Raw genomic sequence first — 25,939 nt, forward strand, 5'->3', positions numbered from 1 at the left:
CTGCTCTTTTAAAATTCTGCAAAAGTCTTAACTGAATAATTATACTTAAGTGTTAACGTTATATAGGATCATTTAGTGTTCGGTTTGAAAAGAAAAACTACAAACAAACATATCCATACATTTTTGATGAACATTTTATTTTATATATATTTTTGATAATTCGGATTGCATCTTGGCATTATATATGAGTAATATTTGTTTTTTGAGTGAAACACTTGCATCATTTGCAGCAGTTATTTTTTCGATTGGTGATGCACAGACTTTATGATTTCAGTGACACTTACACTTTCTTACAATGTCCTCCCAATTTTACTGATGTTCATAATAATCGGGTTGTGTACAAAAAATTACTATTTATGGATCGCCACTATTTATCCATTCATTATTAAAAATGTCAAAAAAGCAACTTTTATTTTGACACTCAAATGACAGCTGAGGTAGACGTTAGTTTTGACCAAGGCAACTACTTATTTTTGTCAAGTGTCATACATTTCAAAATCGGAACTTTACTTTACCATTTATATAAGAAATGATGTTGCATACCAACTTCAGCCACAATATGGTTTTTGCTCTAACACAAACTTTAACTTCATGTGGTTAAAATTCACTTTAAATAAGCACATCATCCACGCATGTTTTTTATATCGAAGTCCAAATCTGGACAAAAATTCAACTTTCAACGAATTTAATGCTCTGTCTGACTGCATCCAAAGAATTGTTGCCCATTATCCTCACACTGAAATCTTCATTGCCGGTGATTTTAATGTACACAATTCTTCTTGGCTTCGTTATTTTGGCCAGTCGACACCGGAAGGAAGGTATGTTGGGATCTTTGCTGAGTTAAATAAAATAACTCAGCTTGTGGATGAGCCAACTCGAATCCCTGACGTTGCAGGTCAATCCGCCAACACCCTAGACTTGTTTCTAACCTCTGACCCCAATAAATGTGCCTCTAGGCACATTAGACCATTGTATCGTATCTGCTAAATTCTCATGTCGAAAAAAACCCAGTTAAAGAAAAAACTCCCATGAGAACCGTTTGGCAATATGAAAAAGCCAACTGGGACGGTCTCAATGAATTCTTCAGGAACTTTAACTGGTCACTATGCTTCCTTGTTAGTGACGTCCATTCTAGCGCAGATATGGTAACAAATTTAATTCTTTGTGGAATGAGAAATTTTATCCCGAATAGGAAATCTATTAAACCCAAAGAGAACTCATGGTTTGATTCGAGCTGTAAAGAAGTTATTAGGTTCAGAGATGTAAGTTTCCGTTGTTATAAAGAAAAACCCGACTGAGGAAAACCGGAATAAGGTCAAACAAGCTAGATAGACCTGTAATGGTCATATTCGATGAACCAAATTTTTGCATGATCAGAAATTATAAAAGTACTGCAATATCCCAAAGGTAGTAAAAACTTCTGGTCATTTGTAAAAAACGTACGAAACACCACGATATCCTCGGTTCCAACGCTTGTCCACAATGACCCTCCCTATATGACCTCGATTGATAAAGCCAATTCTTCTTTTGCACTCGTGCAGTTGCAAGAGTACTGAAAGACCTTCACATACACAAATCCGCTGGTCCGGATAGTATTCCCCCTATTGTTCTGAAGAGGTGTTCTTCAACACTGGCAAAACCACTGCGTAAGCTTTTCAATCTTTCCTACTCTACAGGTCTCTTTTCGAATGGATGGAAAATAGCATTTGTCCAGCCTGTCCCTAAAAAAGGGACTCACGTCCCTTCTTTCCAAGGTCATGGAAACGCTGAATTATTATCAGCTTAAGAAATATCTTGAAGAACGAAAGCTTCTTCGTAGCTTCGTAGCAATAGGTCGACTGGTGATCTCATGGTCTATCTCACCGAACAGTGGAACAAATCTTTACATCGTTTTGGATAAAGTTAGATTATTGCACTTGATATTTCAAAGGCATTTGATAGAGTTTTACCCCAAGCTCTTTTATCGAAAATGCGTGCTTTTAGAATTGATAAATCTCTTCTTCGTTGAATTAGAAATTACCTTTCTAACCGTTCAATACAAGTTGTATTGGATGGTTTTAAGTCTGAAATTCATAAAATAAATGCTGGTGTCCCCCAGGGCTCCGTTTTGTCTCCGACTCTCTTCCTTATATTCATAAATGATCTTATGTCTGCCACTTCTAATCCATTAAACTGTTTCGCCGACGACAGTACCCTCAGCTATACATACTTGTTTCTAGATTCACATCCTTGTCCTTCGGATGTGGAACTTCAACGGCAGCATTGTTTTACAGATACTTTTACAAACGAGTTCTGTCGAATTAGCCAGTTGCAAATAGAATTAACCCCTCAAACAATTCAGCCGTAATACTCGCACTTCCGGAAATGCTCATCAGTTTACCCTCGAGCTCAATTTCGGATGTACTGTTAGGTATTGAGATTCTTTATGTAACTCTGTTTTCCCCTCCCATTTCAATATTAAAAATTTTAAGACCAATGTGTATCCCCTCTTTAAAATTTCCCTATTTTCCTAATACTCGCACTGTGATTAACCGTAAACGTGTTAAGGGTATTAATATCCCCTTGAGTGCCTGTACTTTATAAAAAAAAAACAAAGTCTAATTATGTCAAAATCATAGTTCATCACGTTTTTTTCTTCAACTGAAAGCTGAACTTTATTACTCTATGATGTATTTATTTTCTGAACACTTCCATTTTATGTTTTGTGTTAGTGGGTTCCTTGTCAAATTAGAAGAAAAGTAATATTTTTTACAATACAAAATACAAATATTGGTGAACTTGTAGCTTGCCTGATGAGTGTTTTGAAGACAATAATATTTCTGGTAGTTTTTGTACGATGAACTGATCTGATCATAGAGTAATAAAGTTCAGCTTTCAGTTGAAGGAAAAAACGTAATGAACTATGATTTTGACATAAGTAGACTTGACTTGATAGCTTGAGAGATTTTTCTTAACTAACGCAGAAGATGATTTGACGATAATAGTAATCTATAAGTTTTGCGAACAAAAACTACCTTTTTTTGGAATACCATACATATATAGCAGCCAGATTTTTGTGTTTAAAAAATGGTGCAACTGAAAGAAGATCTGTCAAAATAATATTAAAGAAAAAAACACACAAATAGAAGAAAGTTTTGTGAAAATCAAAAGTTAAAATTAACTTAGCAAACAAAAAACTAACTAAAACTAGAAAATGGACAATTTTCAAGAAGAAATGTTAAGAAAACATCTGGAAATTGAGATTCTATAAAAAAAGTGAATTTAACAATTGCTTCAACAAGGGGGTTTGTTCGTAGATTACTACATTAACATGTTTCATTTCATAAGAAACATCGAAACGCCATTTACATTTTAGAAAGTGCTGTCATACTTAATCATTTTTAAATCTTCTTGTGCGGTGGAAGATTTATTAAATCTAAACTGAGATAAGCCTTTGGTGGAAACATACCAAACATAAATATCTTTTTTATTGTTTTCTCTTAGAAAAGAAGCCCAGTTTGTCCATTTTCACTAACAAAACTAAATACGTAGTCGTGCCATAAATACGGTTACACATTTTTCTTTGAAAATAAAGTAGACAAATATCAAATATGTTATAAATTTTATTAAGTATGATATAAAATAGAATTAAAAATAATATTTTTGACTTGCTACTCAAAGTGGCCACCCTTAGCCTTAACACAGGCCTTGAGACGCTTCGGCCAATCGTCTATAGCAGCACGCACCTTTTCCTCAGGAAAATTCCCCACTGCTCGGACCAAACTTGATTTCAGACTTTTCAAATTCGGATATCCTCCGGGAGATCGGGACTGCCTGAGGGCCAATCTGATGCCTTGATGAGCTCAGGAACATTATTTTCCAGCCACAACTGGGTCGATTTGGCTTTGTGGGCTAGGATGAGTCCTGCTGGAACACCCAATGCTTTTAATTGAACAGATAATTATTGAGTGGTTTCAAAACTCCCTTTAAAACGTCTTCTTGGTAGTTTTTTGCCTTTGTTTTTACACCTTGTTCACAAAAATGCAGCTTTGTGGTGCCTCCGTAGCTCACTCCCCTACAAACCATTACCGAACTTGGATGATAACCCCTTTCGATTCTACCAATTTTATATTTTGCCTCCTGTGAACTCCGAGCATAGACCTTGTCATTTTCGCGATTGTATTTTTCTTCAATGGTGAAAATTTTCTCATCTGAAAACATGATTTTACGATACCTTCCATCACCGTAACGTCTGAGTAATGCTTTTGCTCTTTCCAGCCTAATTTTTTTCAAGGCATTGTTTAATCTCTACTCAGTCACTCGGCGGTAGGCACCCATCCCATAGCGACATAGTTCTTCTTGAAATATTCATCTCTCGTGACATGATTTTCTGCTTACGAAGGAGATTTCGGAAAATTCGAGCTGCCACTGCGCGAACGGCATTTTTTGTCCTCACAATTCGTGGACGACCGGGCCGAGGCTTATCTTTTGCGCTTAAGATATCCATATAACGTTTAATTGTACGCCACTCAAACATTCGATTAATACCGAGGTTTTTTAACAACTTGTAAATAAAAGAATTAGATTTTCCAGCTTTATGTAGCGCAACAACTGCCCTTTTCTTCTTTTGAGGTCTTCGTCTTTGCACTTGTTAAGTAGAATTAAGACTATACTTTATTTTAAACCTATATAACTGTAGTTATTAAAAACAATTTATGTGACTTGTTGTATGCAGCTGAATGTCAAATTATACAGGTTCAAATAGTTGTAACAGTATTTATGGCACGACTACGTAATATCAACAGTAATAGATTGATTTTTTCCCCAATTGAAAACACACCTAATTCCAAATGCACAATTACTCAACAAACACAGCCATCGATATACCAAAGCAATATCAATCGTACCAACATTTGAGAACGAAATCACATTAGCTCCATTCGAGACTCGTATAAATGTCAAATACCAATCCGTAGTAAGATTCTACTTTAACTTTTATCGGTAGTATTCATACTGATATTGTTTTTGTTAGTCGTGTAAAATCAATCCTACTACACTATGGATAGATTTTCCAACAAAACACGGGAAAACGGTGAATTGTCAACTAATTGGATACTTTCTCTATTGGAAGTTCTATTACTTTAACAAAATACTCGATATTAGAACAGCCATATAATTGATTAATACTTCGAGTTCTTGTGAAATGAATTTTCAGGTTTAAAAGAAAAATGCTTTGCAGTTGGGGCAATGCAGCTTTTGCTTGGTTATGTTGTTTAGAACTCATAGAGTAACATTCAAGTGTTCTGATATGCAAAAGAGCCTCAAGAGCCACCCTAAGACCCAATTTGGAAAGCACATTCCTTACCAAGCAATGAATGAGCTCATTTATAACACAATAGTATATTTTTGTATGTAGCTCAAAGTTTCACTCGTATCCATTAAAAAAAATCAGTCCTTAAGGTCATTGGCCTATAATAATATTTGTTGTTTACCTTTTCTTAAAATAAACGTTTAACCTCCTAAAGTTAAGCGAAACCAAACGATGTGTGGTCGTTAATATAAATTGACTAAATTTGACCTCGAAATTAATAATATCAATTTAACCAATGACGCTAACTATCAATTGACACGGTCATTGGTGTTGCAGAGCAGTCTACACCATCCCTTTCATCCGGCCAGGGATTGGAGAATTCTTCTTTTAAATTAAGTTATAAATGTATCATGTAGTTACCTTCTATGTGTGTAGATATATTCGTTCATAAACTTAATTGAATACTTTACGAATTTAAATAATGTCAATACAAATAATTGATCATATTGAAGAGTTTCAAAGCTAAAGCCTATACATAGATAGACAAACGCTAAGTCCTATAAATGCATTTCCGTTAATTATGCTTTTATTATGTGTACTTAGTTGCACTGCACACAATGGATCACACAAACCAATCATAAATCTTTTCAAATCACCCTCGAAAAAACACCTGTGATTTTTTGCAATCCTTGGATATGTTTCCTACACGCACAAATTAATTATTAAACCCACACCCGCTACCTGTCGGACAATACAACGTCCGACCGACCGGAATATGATAGACAGACAGTTGACACTGTCAATTTATGGAACTAAGCGGTTCGGTTCGGTGCTCGGCGGCTTCGGAACGGTGTGGTGGCAGAAGCGGCGGGCGCGGTAGCTGTGGAAGCAACAGACGCGTCGCCTTTTGCAAAGCAAATGGTATAAGGTGTGGTCAGTTGTTGTGGTCAATTGGAAATTCCATTACCGTTTAATCGATCCATCACTCACTATGTAAATCAGTTCTATATGAATATATATGTATTTAACTGTACCTATTATACGACAGACGCGTAGATGTACAAGTTTTTATGATGTGGTCTGGTTGATGCGAGCACTTTTGGCAGCATTTGATGGATGCCACATCTGGATATGGATGTTTGCTAGGCTAGGATAAGCTAAAAGAGATTGTGTGTGATAAAAACAACGTCCTTGCGCAATCAAAATTCATTGTAATTGACCCGGAAATTTGTGTTGCAGCAATATCAAAGAGTCAATTTAGTAAGATGAGCCTCACCAAACTTCACCAAGCCTCATCAAAGCCATGCTATGCATTTGGTGTTTATGATGTTGGTTGACCTCTTCCTAAAACTAACGAACTCGTATTAAGGGTGAGAGTATATACATCCATATAAGTATGTATCTACTAGATAATAAGTGTACTTATGCTAAAATGGTGCTTAATTAAAAGCTATAAAATGTTAATATCTATATAGGCTTAGTTATATTATGTTTATACAGTTTTTGTATGTGATCAAATGATATAGTGATTTAGAAGTGCATTAAGCTTGGGAGGTATTTAACTTGTAAAATATTAATTACTTAGTGGTTATCTACTAAAATTTGAATGACTTGGTCAGCTTCTGAAAAAATGGAACTAAGCAATAATATAGTGACGAATTTTCAAGTTTTTGTTAATTAAAGAATTTTCAAATGACAATTCAAGTGAGATTAGAATTTTTACAATAAAAACAAATTGTTTATAGCAACAATATAAGATTGTTAATAATTCTTTCTCATTAAAAAGGTTCGATGCTGCATATCATTAGTATTTTGAAACTCTTCATCTAAAGTCCTCCGACATTTTCAATTTAATTTAAGGAAGGACTTTTTTTTCGTACGTATAATAAAAAAAAAGTAATTGAAATGTAAACGCTTCCTAATGACAACGACGTCGATGACGATGAGGACGACGATGATGGCCGACTGTACACTGTTAAATGTTCACGCACTCTAAACCTGACCAAATAAAAAAAAACAAACTCAGTTAAATACAAAATGGTTCTTTTTACCCTTCTGACACCCTTAACATAAAAAATAAAAATGAGGACATTGACCTTAGTAAAGAAGAGAAAAAATGTTGGGAAAATGTTAACAACAGTAACACCTACCTGAGAAACATTAAATTCAGTGAGTTTTCGTTTTTAGGGATTTTGATGAATAAAACAGGAAACAAAAATAAAATGGCAGCAAAGTTGAATGACTTACCTTACATTGTAATGAAATGGATTTTTGTAATAAAAAAAAGGAAAAGACACATGTGAACTCAGGGGTGGATTTTGTAGGTTGAAAAAGGGTTTATATGGAAAATAGTGTTCGAATAAATTAATGAAAACAAATTGTTGACTTTAAACAAGCTTCCTAAACGGATTTTCAAAATTTTATTAAGTCACTGAAAAATTTAAGCTAGTTTGAAAAATTATTCTTTGTCAATACAAAAGTAAAGAATATTTTTGAATAAAAGAAAATAAATTTTCTTCAATTATTTTCTACCATCATAAATGTATCTTATGTTGACTAAAACTCGTGTTAGCTTGAAAAATTTATATTTGGTACGTAGACTGGGTTTTTTAAAGGATGTTTTTTAGACGTGTAGTTTTCAAGAAGAAAAAAAAACGCATATTATTTCATTTTATGGTCAAGATTTTAGATTTACTATAAAGAAATGGGTTTTCTACTTATTTACTTACTTACTTAAGGTGGCGCTACAGTCCTGTGTGAACTAGGGCCTCACCCAACAAACTTCTCCATTTAGCTCGGTCCCTAGCTAGATGTCTCCAGTTTCGCGCTCCAAGTTGGGTGAGGTCACCTTCCACTTGTGCGCGCCACCTGATCCGCGGTCTTCCTCTACTGCACTGTCCTGTGGGTGTGGATTCGAAGACTTTCCGGGCCGGAGCATTGATTTCCATGCGCTCTACGTGACCCAGCCATCTTAGTCGTTGGACTTTTACTCTTCTGGTTAAGTCTACGTCGCTGTACAGCCCGTACAGTTCGTCGTTCCATCTTCTCCTCCACTCCCCTTCGATGCATACGGGACCGTAGATCACATGAAGAACTTTTCTCTCGAAGCGACCCAAGGTGCTTTCATCCGCTTTTGTCATGGTCCATGCTTCTGCACCGTATAGCAGGACAGGGATGATAAGGGTCTTATATAGCAACACTTTGGTCCCTCGAGAGAGGACTTTACCACTCAATTGCTTTCTTAGTCCAAAGAAACAGCGGTTAGCAAGAGTTATTTTGCGTTTTTTGCGGAGCCTAGGTAGACGAAGTCCTTGACTACCTCAAAGTTACGTCTGTCGATTGTGACGTTTTGATCAAAACGTCGGTGTTGTATATCCTTTCTAGACGACAGCATGTATTTTGTTTTGCCCTCATTAACCGTTAAACCCATTTTTGCCGCCTCTGCCTCAATACTGACAAAAGCCCATTGGCATCACGCTGAGTTCTTCCGATTATGTCAATGTCATCAGCATATGCCAGTAATTTTACAGACTTTTGAAAGATAGCGCCTCTAGTGTTGACGGGTGAGCTCTGCACTATTCTTTCAAGCACGACGTTAAAAAAATGACATGACAGCGCATCACCTTGTCTAAAACCTTTTTTGACATCAAAAGGTTCTGTTAAGTTGTTTCCAACTTTTATGGAGAAGCATGAATTCTCCATGATCATCCTGCACAAACGGACGAGTTTGGCAGGGATGCCAAAACTAGACATGGCTCTATACAGCTTGTCCCTGTAGATGTTGTCATATGCGGCCTTGAAATCGATAAAAAGATGGTGGGTGTCGATTTGGTGTTCTTGAGTTTTTTCCAGGATCTGCCGTAATGTGAATATTTGATCAACTGTGGACTTTCCTGGTCTAAAACCACACTGATAAGGACCTATCAGTGTTAAGTGTTATCAGATGTTAAGTAGACTTATTCCTCTATAGTTGGTGCAGTTAAGAGGGTCTCCTTTTTTCAGGATCGGGCAAACAATACTGAGGTTCCATTCATCGGGCATGCTTTCTTCCGACCATATCTTACAGATAAGTTGGTGCATGCTCCTAACCAACTTATCTCCAGCTGCTTTAAAGAGCTCGGCATTCAAGCCATCCGCTCCACTGGCTTTATTAGATATCCTCAGCATTCACTGCGCATCCACTATGATGTTTCCATTTTCGTCTTTGCAGCATTCGGTTCTAGGTTTATGTACCTGTGAATTTCGTTTCACCTGTTCATAAAACTTTTAAACCTCATTCCTGCTTTTATACCTCTCAACATCTTCGACCGCACGCTTCTCATGACCTCTCTTTTTCCTTCTGAGAAGTCGGCGTTCCTCTCGCCTCTTCTGCTCATAGAGCTCACGAGCTTCTCTCGTACTTTTATGCAGTGCCGCTTTGCGTGCCTGTTGTTTGGCTACATTTGCCTGCCGACATTCCTCATCAAACCAGGGGTTCCTTGTTGGTGGCTGTTTGAAACCCAGCACATCAGAGGCGGCTTCTCTGATTGCATCTTGGCACTGTTGCCACTGGTTTTCGATACATTGTGTTGGCGGCAGAGAACTTCGAGAGAGGTTACTTGTAACTCGGTCGGAAAAGGATTTGGCGATCTCTGGCTATTGTAGCCGTTTGACGTTGTACCTTCTCCCAGCACCTCCCTGTTTTACCTTGGGTCTGGAAATCCGAAGTGCTACCTTGGCTACAACGAGGTAGTAGTCCTAGTCGATGTTAGCTCCTCGGAAAGTTCGTACATCCATAATGCTGGAAGCGTGTCTGGCGTCGATCGCAATATGGTCAATCTGGTTGACGGTAGATTGATCTGGAGAAGTCCAAGTTCCTTTGTGGATGTTGAGGTGTGGAAAACGCGTACTGGCTACCATGACGTTTCGCCCCGCAGCAAAATCTATGAGCCTGAATCCATTATCGGAAGTGTCGTCGTGCAGGCTGTTTTTCCCGATTATTCCACCAAAGATGTCTTCCCTTCCTATAGCTTGGCATTAAAATCGCCCAGGACTATTTTAATATCGTAGCTAGGACACTGCTAATATATATTGTCTAAGAGCTCGAAGAACATATCTTTGGTGTTGTCGTCTTTCTCTTCTGTGGGGGCGTGCGCGCATATCAGGCTAATGTTGCCGAATTTAGCCTTGATGCGTATGGTCATGAGGCGCTCATTGATGCACCTATAGCTCAAGACTTTTTGCCTAAGTCTGGCTCCAATGACGAAGCCGCATCCAAATAAGCGCTGTTGTTCAAAATATGAACGTTTCAAAAATGACAGCTGCTCAAATAGCGGGATATTCAAGATTCAAAACCTTTCATTGAAACACATTTTACAATTTATGAACACATTAAAAGAATTGACAATAAAACTGTTGCATTTTAGAATTGTTCCCTTACACAAGTGCTTAAAATAAAAATGTTTCGAGAAATATTTATTTCAAGGCCAAAGATGCAACAAAATCTTTTGCTTGGCCCCAAACAATTCTAAATTTTTCCTCGTAAAAGTCCTTCCTCTTATCATCTAATGATATAACATACCTCATTTTCAATTCGAACAGGAATCAAACTATATCGTGTATCTATACATTTAATTACCTCTGCTAATCCATTAATCAAAGAACCATGGTGTATAATCTGAAGCCTTTTTGAATTCCAAACAGATCCTTGCTTTGATTTCGTTTAAAAGCATTTTTCATGATTTACTAGATTGTGTGTTACTTTGCGTAGGAGTTACATACATATATAAATTGCTTGTAGATACAGGATATAACTAAGAGTTTCTTAAGAGTAACACTATACCCCACTACACATACATATATCATTTAATAATTCTTTAGCCTTACTTTTCCTTAAAAGCACTCAGTTATTTGCGTATTTATAATGTAACAATCACCGCCACGTCACAATGCCACTTAAAAGTATGCAATTTATGGCATAACAAAAAATAACAACAAAACAAAAAAGAAAATAAGGAACGAAAGAAAAGAAATGTAAGTCATCAACAAGGTGGTTTACGCTTTACGTTTGTTTGGCATTATATTTTCCAAAGAACCATTGCAACACAATATAGCATACAACAACAAAATAAGATAGACAGGTAGGTAGGTAAGGTAGGTCGGTCGGTGAAAAAGAAAAATATGAACATAAAAGCCTCGTTTCATATTTAGAAGAACAAGTCCTGGAATTGAAACACTTAAGACTTAAACCACCATCCGACACAATAGCAACATGATATAAACGCCCAACTTTATCCACAAAGATGTTAACTCTTTTTATATAGATATACGAGTCTTTATATAAATTTACTATGGGACTCTTTTGCGAGGCAGCACAAATTCGCACGCATATTATTTTTATTTGAAGCCGAAGCGTGCGGCCATAAAGGGAAAAAGAGTGGTAGTAAATTTATATCTATATTTTTTTTTATAGACGTCGGTATTTTCTATTATACTTTACGTCCTCGAAGACGTCTTCGACTTTGTTGGTAGGTCGTCAACATCATCGGTTCAGCTGGCTAAGATGTTCGATGTTGTACTTTGTACATATTTAAGGTATTATCCCTTGTACATATCTACTTTTTGTATCTATGTATCTATTTAAGTATTTTACATATAGTATGCATGCCCTTTTGGGGGTTTTAATGCATACACATAAAGTATGTATTGAAGTTGATGTTAAAGGTCATCCATCGCAGAACGAAAAAAAAAATAATAATATGGTCATTGCCTAGTTCTAGGAGCATTATAATCTATGGCTTTAGGCTAAATCCATTATTTCTCATCAGAATTATGTATAAATAAAACTTTGTGAATACAAAATCTTTTGCTTAACAGCTTTCAATGAATATTGTGTAGATATGTAGTATACCTGTTTTAAAAGTGAATGCATATGAAGTATAAAAGGAGGAAATTATGTACATCTCAGGATCGTAGCTATATGATTTTGCTCAAAGACATATTTTCACTTCCAATTGAAGTCAGACAATATTTTTTAAAAACTTCTGTTTGACTTAACATTCTTTGTAGAACTCGTAGTAAACATACCAGGGCGCATACTTTTAAACAAATAGTCTTCTCATTTTCAAAATTGTATCTGTTCATAAGATCTAAAAGTGACAGTTCACGAAAAAGAAAATAGCAAACAAACCCAAATTTAAGAAACAGGCCCTAAAAAGATACAGCGAAGAAAAACACTTTTTGATTTTGAAGTCACTAAAATTTCAAAAGATAGAAAGAATCGTTAAACATTAGTAAAATCATCTAGTTACTTAGTAAAATTGTGTCAACATTTTCTAAATCGTTTAAACTTTCTAGATTACATAGACTGGACATGGTTTTGACACTTCTTTTTTCATTAATAATTTCATTTTTCAGTAGTTGTCGATTTTTTAAATTGAATTGGTAATTCAAAGAATTAAATAAAAATCATAACTCAAAGAAAATTGAAGAAACCAATTGTCATTTTGACTTTTGATTTGTTTCAAAGATTTGATAATGGGTGTGTTCAATGATTACACGGTAACACTACGTTCACATTGAATTGTATCGATTTTTTAAATTGAAGTTCATTTTATGAATAAATTAAAAACTAGATCAAAAATATTTGTCATTTAAAGCTGAGAAAAGTGCAAGTTTAAACATTAAGAAACACTAATGTATTTTTAAATGTCATTCTTTTTTATCACATTACAAAAATCAAAGGTATATCCTAAAAAAGAAGAAAATTGAAGAAAACAACTGTCATTTTGCGTTTGATTTCCTAGAAAGATTTGATATTGGATGTGTTCATTGATTACTCGGTAACACTTCGTTTTCACTGAATCGAGTTTATTTTTAAAATTGACTAAAAACAAGATCAAAAATATTTTTCATTAAAAGCTAAAAAAGGGCAACTTTTAATGTTGAGAAACACTCTATGTTAAATGTCATTCTTTTGTAATATTAAAAGAAAATTAAAGAACCCAACAGTCATTTTGACGTTTGATTTGTTAAAAACATTTGACGATGGGTGTGTTCAATGATTATAAGGTAACACTTAGTTCACACTGAATTGTATCGATTTTTTAAATTTGATTTCAGAAATAAATCAAAAACATTTTTTTATTAAAAGCTGTGAAAAGTACAACTTTTTATAGTTTAAAACACTTATGCATTTTAATATGTCATTCTTGTGTTACACTTTCAATTGTCAGTCAAGCTTTTTAACAATTTTGTTCGCATTTTAATAATGTGCACCGAATTTTACCTTCATAATTCTGAGAGAATTAAAATCCTTCATAGTTTTTATTTCCCCTACCCATGTAACCGCTTCTGGAATAAACTGCCCTTAAGGTTACTTCAGTAAAATGCTTTTTATAAAATTAATGAGTTCATAGAGAACTTTCAGATACACAACATACCTATAACATAATATCCCACAAGTTACTTTCAATTAAATTGCTTTCAAAACGAAAAACCATACCTATCTATGTAGGTTTTCCAGAAACAGTGTTTAGAGGTCTCATGAGAAAAATAAAATTTTAGATATAAAAAATATTTTATTAGGTAATGTAACAAAATTTGACAGAAATTTTAATGCGACTATAATGTAGATCATAAAACGTGCTTCCTTAACCGTTAGCTCATGAAATTTTTAAATTTTGAGTATAATTAAAATTAACACTTATCTTTGGTCTATGTGAAAAAATATAGTTTTAAAGTTTTATTAAAATATAAAAATGTTACAATATAAGGTTCAGCTTGCTTATAGGGTTACATGGTCTTAAATTGATATTTATGGGATTAAACACCTGTCAAATTTAGCTGTCATTTGAAGTGTCAATGATGAAACTTTCAACAAAACTGGTGATTTAAGCAAAGTCATTCAAAAATATTGTTATTGCAAGTGTTGCTGATGATTTGAATTGATTGATTTCCTGGCTTTCCCATCAGTTAAACTTTTTATTAGCAAAAGATTAAAGATCATGATCGCGTAATTTCACGCTAATTGGCGACCAAGATCATGCGATTTGACACGTTTCGATTTTTGTTCTCTGTAAGACTATGCAAAAGACCGCTTTACGCGAATATTTACCCCTCTTATGGAAAGAACGGGATAAGCTCAATTATAATGCGAGACTGGATGAAATTATTCAACAAACCGATTTTAGGTCAGTTAGTCTTAGAACGGGATAAGCTCAAGTATCATATGAGACTGAATGAAATTATTCAACAAACCGATTTTACCTCAGTTAGTCTTAATGAGCAAATTGATCTTTTCACCAATGCTATTAAATATTCGGTTACGTCAACTGATAAAATGTGTGTTGTCAGAGGAAAACAAAAATGGTTCGATTTAGATTGATGCGAGAAAGCTAAAGTTAAGTCTTTCAAATTGCTAAAGCTTGCGAAAACTCGAAACGGGGATTTATTTCGTAAATCTTATGTTCGAGCCAACAGTTACTACAAAGAACTTTGTAAAAGTAAAAAACAAGAATACTTTTCGAAAATTACAACGAATCAAAACAATGTAAGAGATTCCAACTATTTGTGGAAAATTGCTAAGGAACTTAATTAAACAAAGTTTAAGATTGGTAAAATTTTAAATGCCAATATACTAGCCCTTTATTTTAAGGCTCTACTTTAACCTATTTTCACTTCAAATCCTGTGCAGTACGCTGAAAATCTCGTAGATATAAACGCATTACACGAAAATATAACCTCATAAGAGATACTCATTGTCTTAAACAATGATAGGGTTCCTTACAAATTTTTCAAAAATGTTCCTCATAATTTTATAGAGAAATTAGCGAAGTCATATTCTCAAATATTAGATACGGGAGGAGTACCTGAAAGTTTTAAAAAATCAATAGTCTTTCCAATACATAAGAAATGAGATATTAGAGTCGAGAATTATTGAGGCATTTCTATTATGAATAGTATTGCTTAAATATTTACCGGCATCCTCTTACATAGGCTTGAAGTTTGGGTAGAGGAAAACAGATTACTTACTGAGTTTCAAGCAGGCTTTCGTGCAGGTTATTCAACGATTAATCCTTATTCTTATTCTTATTCTTATTCTTATTCTTATTCTTATTCTTTTTCTTATTCTTATTCTTATTCTTATTCTTATTCTTATTCTTATTCTTATTCTTATTCTTATTCTTATTCTTATTCTTATTCTTATTCTTATTCTTATTCTTATTCTTATTCTTATTCTTATTCTTATTCTTATTCTTATTCTTATTCTTATTCTTATTCTTATTCTTATTCTTATTCTTATTCTTATTCTTATTCTTATTCTTATTCTTATTCTTATTCTTATTCTTATTCTTATTCTTATTCTTATTCTTATTCTTATTCTTATTCTTATTCTTATTCTTATTCTTATTCTTATTCTTATTCTTATTCTTATTCTTATTCTTATTCTTATTCTTATTCTTATTCTTATTCTTATTCTTATTCTTATTCTTATTCTTATTCTTATTCTTATTCTTATTCTTATTCTTATTCTTATTCTTATTCTTATTCTTATTCTTATTCTTATTCTTATTCTTATTCTTATTCTTATTCTTATTCTTATTCTTATTCTTATTCTTATTCTTATTCTTATTCTTATTCTTATTCTTATTCTTATTCTTATTCTTATTCTTATTCTTATTCTTATTCTTATATTAAAACAGACTAAAATTGTATGCAATACCTATTTATTGATTTTAAAGCGGCTTTTGATAGTATAGATCGGAGATCATTTTTTTATAAATTAAGTATGCTAGGAATTTCATCGGAAGTTCTAAATGTTTTGAAGAATATGTATGAAAATACTTTCGCGGCAGTTTGGGATAGAGAGAAAATGTTAGGATGGTTCCAAACTTTAAGTGAGGTCCAACAAGGGTGCTTATTGCCTCCTTTACTATTTGCATTATATATAAATGATATAGTGGATGCCTTGCCAAACGGGATTCGGGTTGCAGGACTAACAATAAAATGTTTGTTAATGCCGACGACTTATTATTATGAGCTGACACACCGGAAAGCCTACAGCTTATGATAAATAAACTGAGTATATATTGTGAAAGTTGGAATTTGGTGATAATACGGCAAAGTCTAAAGTAATGATTTTCAAACCAAGTAGAGGTACTCGTAACCACAGCAGGGATGAAAATGGGTCTTAAATGAAAAAAAACTTAGAAGTTGGTGATGAAACTAACTGGTGGCAAAATTTCAACGGTTTTTCCTAAAAAAAACTTTTTACTTACCCCAGACAACTCCCAATTATTTGATTCTTCTTGAAACCGAACTGCCACCTGTATATCTATTTACTTTAAGAATGCACTCCGAGTATGTTATGAAAGTTCTTTCATTTAATGACAACCGTCTACCAAAGAAGCTGGTTTAAAAAATAAAAGGATATATTCTTGTTGTGTGGGATATATTAAAGAAAAATTAAAAACATTCTAGAATTAATAAATGCTCGAATACGATCAAATCTAATAGAAGAAGCGAAGGGGTATAATTTGAACGAATTTAATTATATTCGCGATGATTTGAGCTTGTTTGAAATTTCAAATATTTTCCGTGTTAGAGGAGAGTTATACTCAATTTTAATAATAGACCTTACTTTAACGACCAGGGAACATTTTACTCCTTGTGTAACAGCAATAGCAAGAAACGTCCTTTCACTTTTTATCTGTGTGTCCCATTTTAAAAGAATTGAGATTTGTATACTTTCAAAAAATAACATTGAATGAATCAGAGTCGATATGTGTCCTAAATGGAGAAAAGTGGAAAATCCTATACCAATATTGCATTAAAACCATAAAGTATAGAAAAGATTTTGTCGACGGTTGAAAAATTTTATAAAACTTTTTTTTTTCCTTAAATGCATTGCATATATTCAATAAATATCCATTTTTGTTTCAGCAACTTAACTTAACTTATGTAAATTTCATATCATAGCATATATTATTTAAAATCACTTTTGTATGATATTTTTTAATTTAAAACAGAAAATTATGTTATTTTTATTAAAGCTTTTTAAAGAATTTTTTTTTGTAAATTTAAACATGTTAAAAATAAGTTGGCATCTGGCAGACGGTTTAAACCAAGGCCAAATTCTATTTGTTATGTTTATAAACATTAAGTGTAAACTTTAGAAATAAATTATTCAACCCAACCACAGGCCTTAAAAACCAACATTACTTTTGTCTGAAAATTTAACCTTTTCTGGAATTGCTGATACTTTAGCATTTTCTAATATTGACGAAGCAGTTTCAATTTTTTATAAGATCCTTAATAATTGTTTAGAAAAAAATCTTCCTTCTAAGAAATCAAGAAACTTTAACCACCCTTGGTACACGATAGAATTGAGTTTACTTCGTAGCAAAAGACATAAGGCATGCAAAACTTATCTCAAAACTCTGTCTCCAAACAACTTCCCTGTTTATGTTGAATTATTTAATGAATTTAAGTCTCTTTCTAATTTTGTATACGCTTGTTATGTTACTGATATGGGCACCTCTTTGAAAGAGAATCCTAAACAATTTTGGAAACTTGTAAAATTAAAGAAAAGATCAGATCGCTTTCCAGTTAACTTCACTTACAAGAACCTTTCGTTAGATAAAACTGTTGATATCTGTAACGCTTTCGCGTTAAAACTTTCTCTAAAAACAGGCAAAGTTCCCAGTTTATGGAAAAAATTATTTCTAACACCAATTTTCAAGTAAGGTAACAAGTCGGATATAGACAACTACAGGTCCATTAAAAGCTTTCTTGCATTCCTAAAGTGTTTGAACAAGCTGTTTGTGAAAGTGTAGCATTTTTAAGTAAGAAAAAAAGATCAACTGGTACTAATCTCCTCACATTCTCAAACATATGTTCAAATGCTTTAGAACTGTGTATACAATGACTTTTCTAAAGCTTTTAACCAACTTAGCCATAGAATTATTTTATTTAAACTCAAAGCTCTCAAAGCCACTTTTCTTAGATTGGATCAAATCATACCTTGGAAACAGATCCTATGAGGTAAAATTTAGAAATTGTCTTTCAGAAACTTTTGTTGCTCAATCTGGTGTTCCCCAGGGAAGCCATCTTGGTCCTTTTCCGTTCATACTGTCTATTAACGACGTTTCGTCATGTCTACGCTCAAGTGAAGTTCTCATTTTTGCTGATGACTTGAAAATTGTTAAGATTATGAAGTCCACCCTTGATCGTATCCGTTTACAAGTGGGAAAAATAGCCTTGCCCTCAACCCTTTAAAACGCCAGACGATAACTTTTACTAAAAAACGAGTCGTTAGTGTATTTGATTATTGTATATCACAGCAAAAACTCTGTCGCATTTTCAAATTTAAAGATTTAGGTGTTTATTTCATTTCCAACGTAGAGTTTACACATCACATTAATTTTATTGTCAATAATGCAAGTTGTATGCTTGGTTTTATAATGCAATTATGATGAGCCTCTGATCGTAGTTTGAAGCTGGCAATAAGCTAACTACTTTCTGAAATTCTAAAGTGAAAAATTACTCTATGCGCCTGAGATTCTGCCGAAAATGTGTAAAAAAGTGGTTTAAAATTACAGCGATGAAAAATCTGTTGCTGTCTTTAATTTATTTTGCTTCACTACTGAAAAAGAAAAATGAATGACCCTGTAAAAAAATGGCATGTCTGCTATAAGCACAATAAATGCAAACCTTAAAGGAAGCTTGGGCATTTTTCTATCGTTTCAGGATAAAATGAATACAAAAATCGTAGAAGTGAAAATCTTTTTTTTTTTTAAATCTTCGAATGGCCCAAAAAACATATTCTTAAACATCACACATTGTTTTAGAAAATATAAATTTAGTTATCGAATTGATCTCAAATTTTATTTGTCATAGTCTTTTTTCCGACTATTGGTGATAAAAGACAAAAGAGTCTTGAAAGCCCTAAAATGGTTGAGTCTTAAGAGCAAGTACCTGCGACGGACTGAGCATTGCATTTTATTTTAGTTATTCTTGTGCATTGCTCATTTTATGTCTATAATAAACCCATATCTATTTACGTTCTTATTTACGTTTTCCTTTTACTGATTTAATTCATTTTTTGGAATCCTTGAAACATAATAATGAATGACAAAAACGAAATCCTACCAATTGTATGTACTTATACTCTTAACCTTGAAAAAGAATCTGGCGAGACAAGAACCATTTAAAGTTTGTTTTGCTTTGATTTTTTTTTTTCTGGAAAGTCCCATATCATATTATATCTTTTATATACAACAAACAAACATACCTATCAATTTAATAAGATGTTTTGTATTTAATTCCGATGATTTAACCATTTCTTTTGTCTGGATTAAGGTTTATTTTTTTACAATGGAACAATCATAAAGATACATAAGTAAGAGTAGAATGTTTGTTTAGGTTATGTTTTGGTCTTTTAAAGTCATGTCATGAAATTTTAAAAATCAAATATTTGTAAAAAAGTCTATGAGTTAATTTCAGGAATTTAAAGCATTTATTTATAGATATACACTGCCAATCACTAGGATGAGGCCACATATTTTTCAACCGATTTTCGTTCTTTATTCCTGCTGGAAATTTCGTACCAATAAAAATTTACTACATTTGAGTAGGTAGATATTTTCTTTAAAAAAGGAATAAAATTAAGGGGTTAAATAGAAAAAACAGTTGGAATTTCCCTACATTAATTAAAGAGCTAGTTAAAAACAGTATGAAAAAGTGCGTCACTTAGATGAGGCCACATAAAAAATCTTATAAAATATCAAAAAAATGAAAGAAATGTTTACAGTTTTTGGTTTTCAAACATTTATTTATTAAGTTTTTCCCAATTAATAATGAGTATGCCCCCCATTTTTCGATATGACCTCTATTAGACGGTTTGGAATGGAATCATAAAGTTTTTTTAAATAGTCAAGTGAAATCTCGTCCCAGGCATCACGGATAGCTTCAATTAAGAAGTCCTTGTCTTCAAATTGTCTACCGCCTTCATAAACTTTTCGAGATAGACATGCCCATACGTTTTCGATTATGTTGAAGTCCGGTGAATAGGGTGGCCATGGCAAAAGCTCTACGTTTTCTGATAAAATCCAGCTTTTGACAACCCTGGAAGTGTGGATAGGGGCATTGTCTTGTTGGAAAATCCAAGGCAGAGGTCCAAAAATATTTTTCATCTTCGGAAATGAGCGTTCCAACAAGTATTTGTAGCTGTTTCCGTTCATTGTTAGAGAAAGAAACTCCAATTCGATTTTGCCATAGTAGGTGATAGCTCTCCACACCATAACACCTGATGTACGGCTGTGATGTCTTCCCAAAATTAGTTCCTCTTTTCTTACATCATGGAAATAAAAGTTGTAACCATCGGGGCCGTTAAGGCTAAACTTTTTTTCATCCGAAAAGACGACGCGTTTCCATTGACTGCTCCAAGAGACATGTTCTGTTGCAAAGTTCATTCGCAGCTCCTTGTGTACTTGCTTTAGAACAGGTTTCTTTTTGAGTTTTCTTCTCTGGATAGTACCATCTTTTCTTATTATCCTTCGGACTGTCGAAATACTGGCTGATACTCCGCTTTTGGACCTTATTTTAGTAGCTGATTGAGTAGAATTTGAATCAATACGTAAAATTAACCGCTTTTCTCGGGTTTTTTGGTTTTTTCCATAGTTTTGAGGATCAGCAAGATAGTTGTTTACAACTGTCTTACTTCTGTTCAGCTTCCTTGCTATTTCTCGGCTTGAGAGTTCCATTTCCTTGAAAGCATCGATTTGTCCTCTTTCTGTTACTGTCAACGTCTTTCCGGAACCCATTTGTAGTTGAAATTTAATAAAAATAGTTATTTGTAAAACGTTCTTAAATATTGTAACCCAAATTTTGAAAAAAAAATTGCTGATCTGAACTTCTACAACGAAATATTCGCAATGGCCTTACCCTAGTGACTCACTTTTTTATATCCTTTTTAGGTAGCTCATTCATTAATGTAGGGAAATTTCAACGGTCTTTTCTAATTAACCCTATAATTGTATCACTTTGTTTTAAGAAAATATGTACCTACTCTCATGTAGTAAAATATTCCGGGTAAAACAAATTCCAACAGGTATCGGACCGAATATCGGTTGAAAAATATGTGGCCTCCTCCTAGTGATTGGCAGTGTATCAAGTTGTAAGTTTATGGTATGAAAATTAAAAAAAAAGTCTCTGACTTTTTTGGTAATACAAACTTTAAGTTTTTAGTTCCACTCGAATGTTTTTGTAACTACCCAACTATGTAGATTTATTAAATAATAATTATTCAATTTAGAAAATATTTGGCCATAAAATATCTTCATTGAAAGTTTTAAACCACTTATATTGGGAGTAACAAGTTTTTGTAGTCTAAGATTAAATTCGTGTAGGTAATTTATCCTTAAAAGATAGAGTTAGTCTTCAACCATCAAGGCCACTATATTAACTCGTCCAGTCTTTGCTTACATTTATATACATGCATGTATCTTTTTCATGTACAATACCTTAATTAATTATCTTGGTTACATTTGTACTCTTAGAATTGTAACTTCCGTTATACGTCAAGAACTTTTATGTACAAATGTCTTGCAGCAATTAAGTTCCGTGTAATTTACAATTTATTGCAAAACCACTATTATATCGACTATAGAGACTCATTTGTATTGTCATGTGTCTATTTGCTCCCACGCTTCTCATACCATAAAAGTACGTACATATATGTATCTATATGTCTGACCAACCGACCGACGACGACGTTATCTTATTCCCTTATTTGATCATATAGACTTCGTGTCGTGACTCGTGGCTCTTCTATGCAATTCCTATCTCTTTAAAAAAAAAAAAACAAAAAATAAAAAAACTAAAGTAATAAACAAAAAATAACAACAATTATTTCCACCCTGTACCTTTTTTTTAAGTATATAATAATATATGTTGTCTACACCTCAGGTCGTTTGATTGTGACCAATATTTTCAGATTATTCGAAAAAAAAACTTTATAAACTTTTTGGGTGGTACTTGCATCGAGGAGATTGAACAACTATCAGTCCTAGGTATGTGCATCACAAATCACTTGTTTTGGAGTGATCACAGATTTGACATCGCCAAAAATGATGCTAAGTGGTTTTCTCTGAGGATGCATGAAGTTTTTTACCCCTTCCGATGTGGCTATAATTTTCAAAGCTTTTATTCGTCCTAAACTCGAGTATAACTCTCATATTTGGGCTGGAGCCCCAAAACGGTTCTGAGTCTTCTAGATAGAATTGAAAAAAAGAGCTATAAAAATTATAGGAGATCGTTGTATCTCCGAGACATTTGCTTCTCTTGAACACCGTTATCGTTATTTTTATAAACAATTCTCTAGCGGAATAGCCAGTTGCATTCCTCCCCTTAAACAATACAACCGTAACAGTAGTACTGCTAGCACTGCCCATCAGTTTCCCTTGAGACCAATTTTAGACTGTTAAGTACAGAGATTCTTTCTTTAGCCGCACTACGCGAATGTGGAATGCTTTATCTGACTCAATATTTCCCACTCTTTACAATGTGTAGCCATTCAAAACAAATGTGCATCGGTTTCTCCTTTCTAATCCTATCCTCCTTTCCTAATTGCTCGCACTGCGTCTAATCATTATAAGGATATTCATAATCCCTTTAGTGCGAGCCCAATATACAAAAAAATGTTAAGTAAGGACTTCTACACTGAAGAGGTAATACTTTTGTTATATTTCAAGATTTTTTAGCAATTTATTTTAAAAATTTTACATGTTCAAAAAATTATGAACTGCACTTCACCCCTTTTCACCCCTCTTCTAGTTTTTGGATTTCTCTTCAAATTTAAAGTACTTTCAAGAAAGTTCTTTTAGTTTTTTAGAAACCAGGCCAGGCTAGTCTGTAGGAGCTTTTTGCGCAAAAAGCTGGTAACATGGTTGGTTTCTGTCAAAACTTCTTTTCATAAAACGCATTGTTTATGGGTAACAAAGCACTCATTTTCGAAATAAAGTTTCCGTATTTTCCAAGCGTACATTGACTCATTTCGTTCTGCGGAGCGAACAGGTTTCAGTGTTAAAAAATCGTATAATTTAGAAAAAAAACTAAAGGGTAGTTTTCAGGCTAAAAAAAATCACATAATTTAACGTTATTCCAAGATTTAAGCTTTCTATAAAGATAGAAGGTTGCAATTATATGATTTAGGGCCTAAATGCCCAATTTTTGACGCGTAGGGCCACTTTTGGACCGTATATCAGCAATAAGGCGCTAAGGCGTCAATCCTCTCAACCTTTACGTAATCCCACAGAAATAGCCCAGCAGTGTTAAATCGCAAGGATTTTGGAGGCCACGTGACATCTCCACGAAGGGAGATAATGCGCTCACCAAATGTTTTCTTCAATTAATTGATGTGTCACGCAACCCGAACCAACCACTGTTTCGGTAATAAATCAGTACAATGTAAACAAGTTATTTTGAAGTAAGTTTATTAATTATGAAATGACAAACCTAACTAAGCAAACATCAAATGACAGGTGTCAAAAAGACCTCCGAAAAGAGTATTACTTACTTACTTACTTAGGCCCTCAGACCTGTTAAGTCCGTTAAGAACCCCTTAAGGGGCATAGGGCGTCTACTACGCCTATGCGCCATCGTGTACGGTTTCCGGAGATGTGTTTTAGCTCCCTCCAACTTTTGCCTAGTGACGCTGATTCCGCTTCGACAGCTCTTCTTCCTTCTTGTGTGAGCGGATTCCACTTCATTGCTTCGCTTCCAATGCAGTCGCTATCTATTCCAGCTTATGTCCAATCGATTGCCACTTACGTCTTTGTATTATAGATTCTATAGGTTACTGGTCTGTCCTTCTATGAAGGACCTCATTTGATATACGGTTTGGCCAGAAAATACTTAGGATGTTACGAAGACATCTATTCACGAAGGTTCTTGTAATGGATAAAGTAACTTTCCCAGTGCTGCACCTATAAAGAAGCACAGAATCGACATTTGTGCGAAACAGTCGTAGCTTTGTTCTTAAGCTGATAGAGTTATACCTCCAAATTTTGGACAAAATACCGAACGCCGCTTTTGCTTTGACGATGTGGCAGATGACGTCTTGTTGGGTTTCGCCTTCTGACAACCTCCCATCGTGCGGAACGTGACACTTGGATCCATCATATGTTGCTTTAATAATAGCAATTAGTTTTTTAGGATGCCTCTTCGCAAAGCTAACCAGATGCACTCCCTGTTAAAACTATGAAAGGTTTTCTCGAAGTCGATGAATAGCAGGTTTAGTGGTGATCGATGGTCAACACACTGTTCAATAATGATCCGGAAAGTGTTGATATGATCAATACAGGAGGATCCAGCGTTGAATCCTGCTTGTTCGGCATCGAGAAGTTACTTTGTTCAGGCACTTCAGAAGGCATCGGCTGCATGTTGTTTGCAAACACTCGGTTTCCTTCGAACTTGCTCATCCATCGAACTTATCACAGTACCGTCTACTTCTTTCACCAGCTATTGCTTTGAGTTGTATGCACCGGTCAGCTCTTTGGTTATTCTGTAAACGGTCTTGCTTTCGCCAATACGCGATAAACCTCTCTCTTTTTCATGTGGTACATGGACTCCAGCTCATTTCTTTCTTCCCCTTTTGCAGCAGTTATTGGATCCCTTAACTGTTTGCGTTCGTTGATCCTTGCCCAAGATTCTTCTGAAAGCCAAGTGTTGTTGCTTATTTCTTTCCGACCGACTATTCTGTCAGCACCTGAAATGAAAATATTTTTCACAGCATTCCAATGGTGTTCCATGTCGTCATGTTCTGTGGTGCTGATTTAGTGACACAGGTGATCCCTGAATTGTTGTCGTGGGATCTATTAGTCTGGCGATGTTGAATTTGGGGCTCGTGTTATTCCGTTGGATCTTCGAACTGTAGCTATACGCAATCTAAGGGTAGCTATCATCATATCAAAAAAGTATTGCAAGATTGAAAACCACACGTCTTATAAAAACATCCGTTGGTATGGTCCATGCTGTATTTGTTTTGTTCTTGCTCTACATTTAAATATAAGAAGATAAAGTTAATGCATTTGAGCTATGACAACGGTATTACTGGTATGAAAACAACTAAAACAAATTTAAGGGTGTCTTAGGAATTTTTCTAAAATTTTAAGATATTTTATTTACTCTACTCTTTTTGTGTTATTCTTTCCAACAAAGTTAAACAGATACATATTTAATTTAATTCTTGTAAATAAATTCGAACTATGGCACAACCAAGTGACATAGAGTGTATTATTTAAAGAAGACCACTAGAGGTCGAAGATGAAAATGAAATCATTTTATTGATGAATGAGTTGGTTTTCAAATTGACACGCTTGACCTTTTTTGATTGAGGTTCTGTTCTTCTCATTCTAAGTAGCAATTTATAATTATGGACATACGCTTATATCATTCATGTCTTTTAGTTATCTGTGCTAAATGTTCACACAATTACAGGCTATAAATATGTACAATAGATAACTTATAAGCTAGACATTTCGAGTAAAATTGTTTAATTATGTTTATTATAGAATTGTTTATTGTCTCTGTCTATGAGTTGAGAAGCTAAAATATGCAATGTTTTCATTTCAAGAAAATTCCTAAACTTTTGCATTCAAAATGCCTTTG

The 25,939-nt window shown here is 34.0% G+C and overlaps 1 protein-coding gene across 2 annotated transcripts in view; it reads left to right on the top strand.

The window, feature by feature from the left end:
- Positions 1–25,939, top strand: part of LOC129952267 (G protein alpha o subunit) — a 213,206-nt gene that overhangs the window by 7,513 nt on the left and 179,754 nt on the right. The gene's annotated exons all lie outside the window — the stretch shown is intronic.

This window comes from Eupeodes corollae, chromosome 3, assembly GCF_945859685.1.
Source record: "Eupeodes corollae chromosome 3, idEupCoro1.1, whole genome shotgun sequence".
Classification (NCBI taxonomy): Eukaryota; Metazoa; Arthropoda; class Insecta; order Diptera; family Syrphidae; genus Eupeodes; species Eupeodes corollae.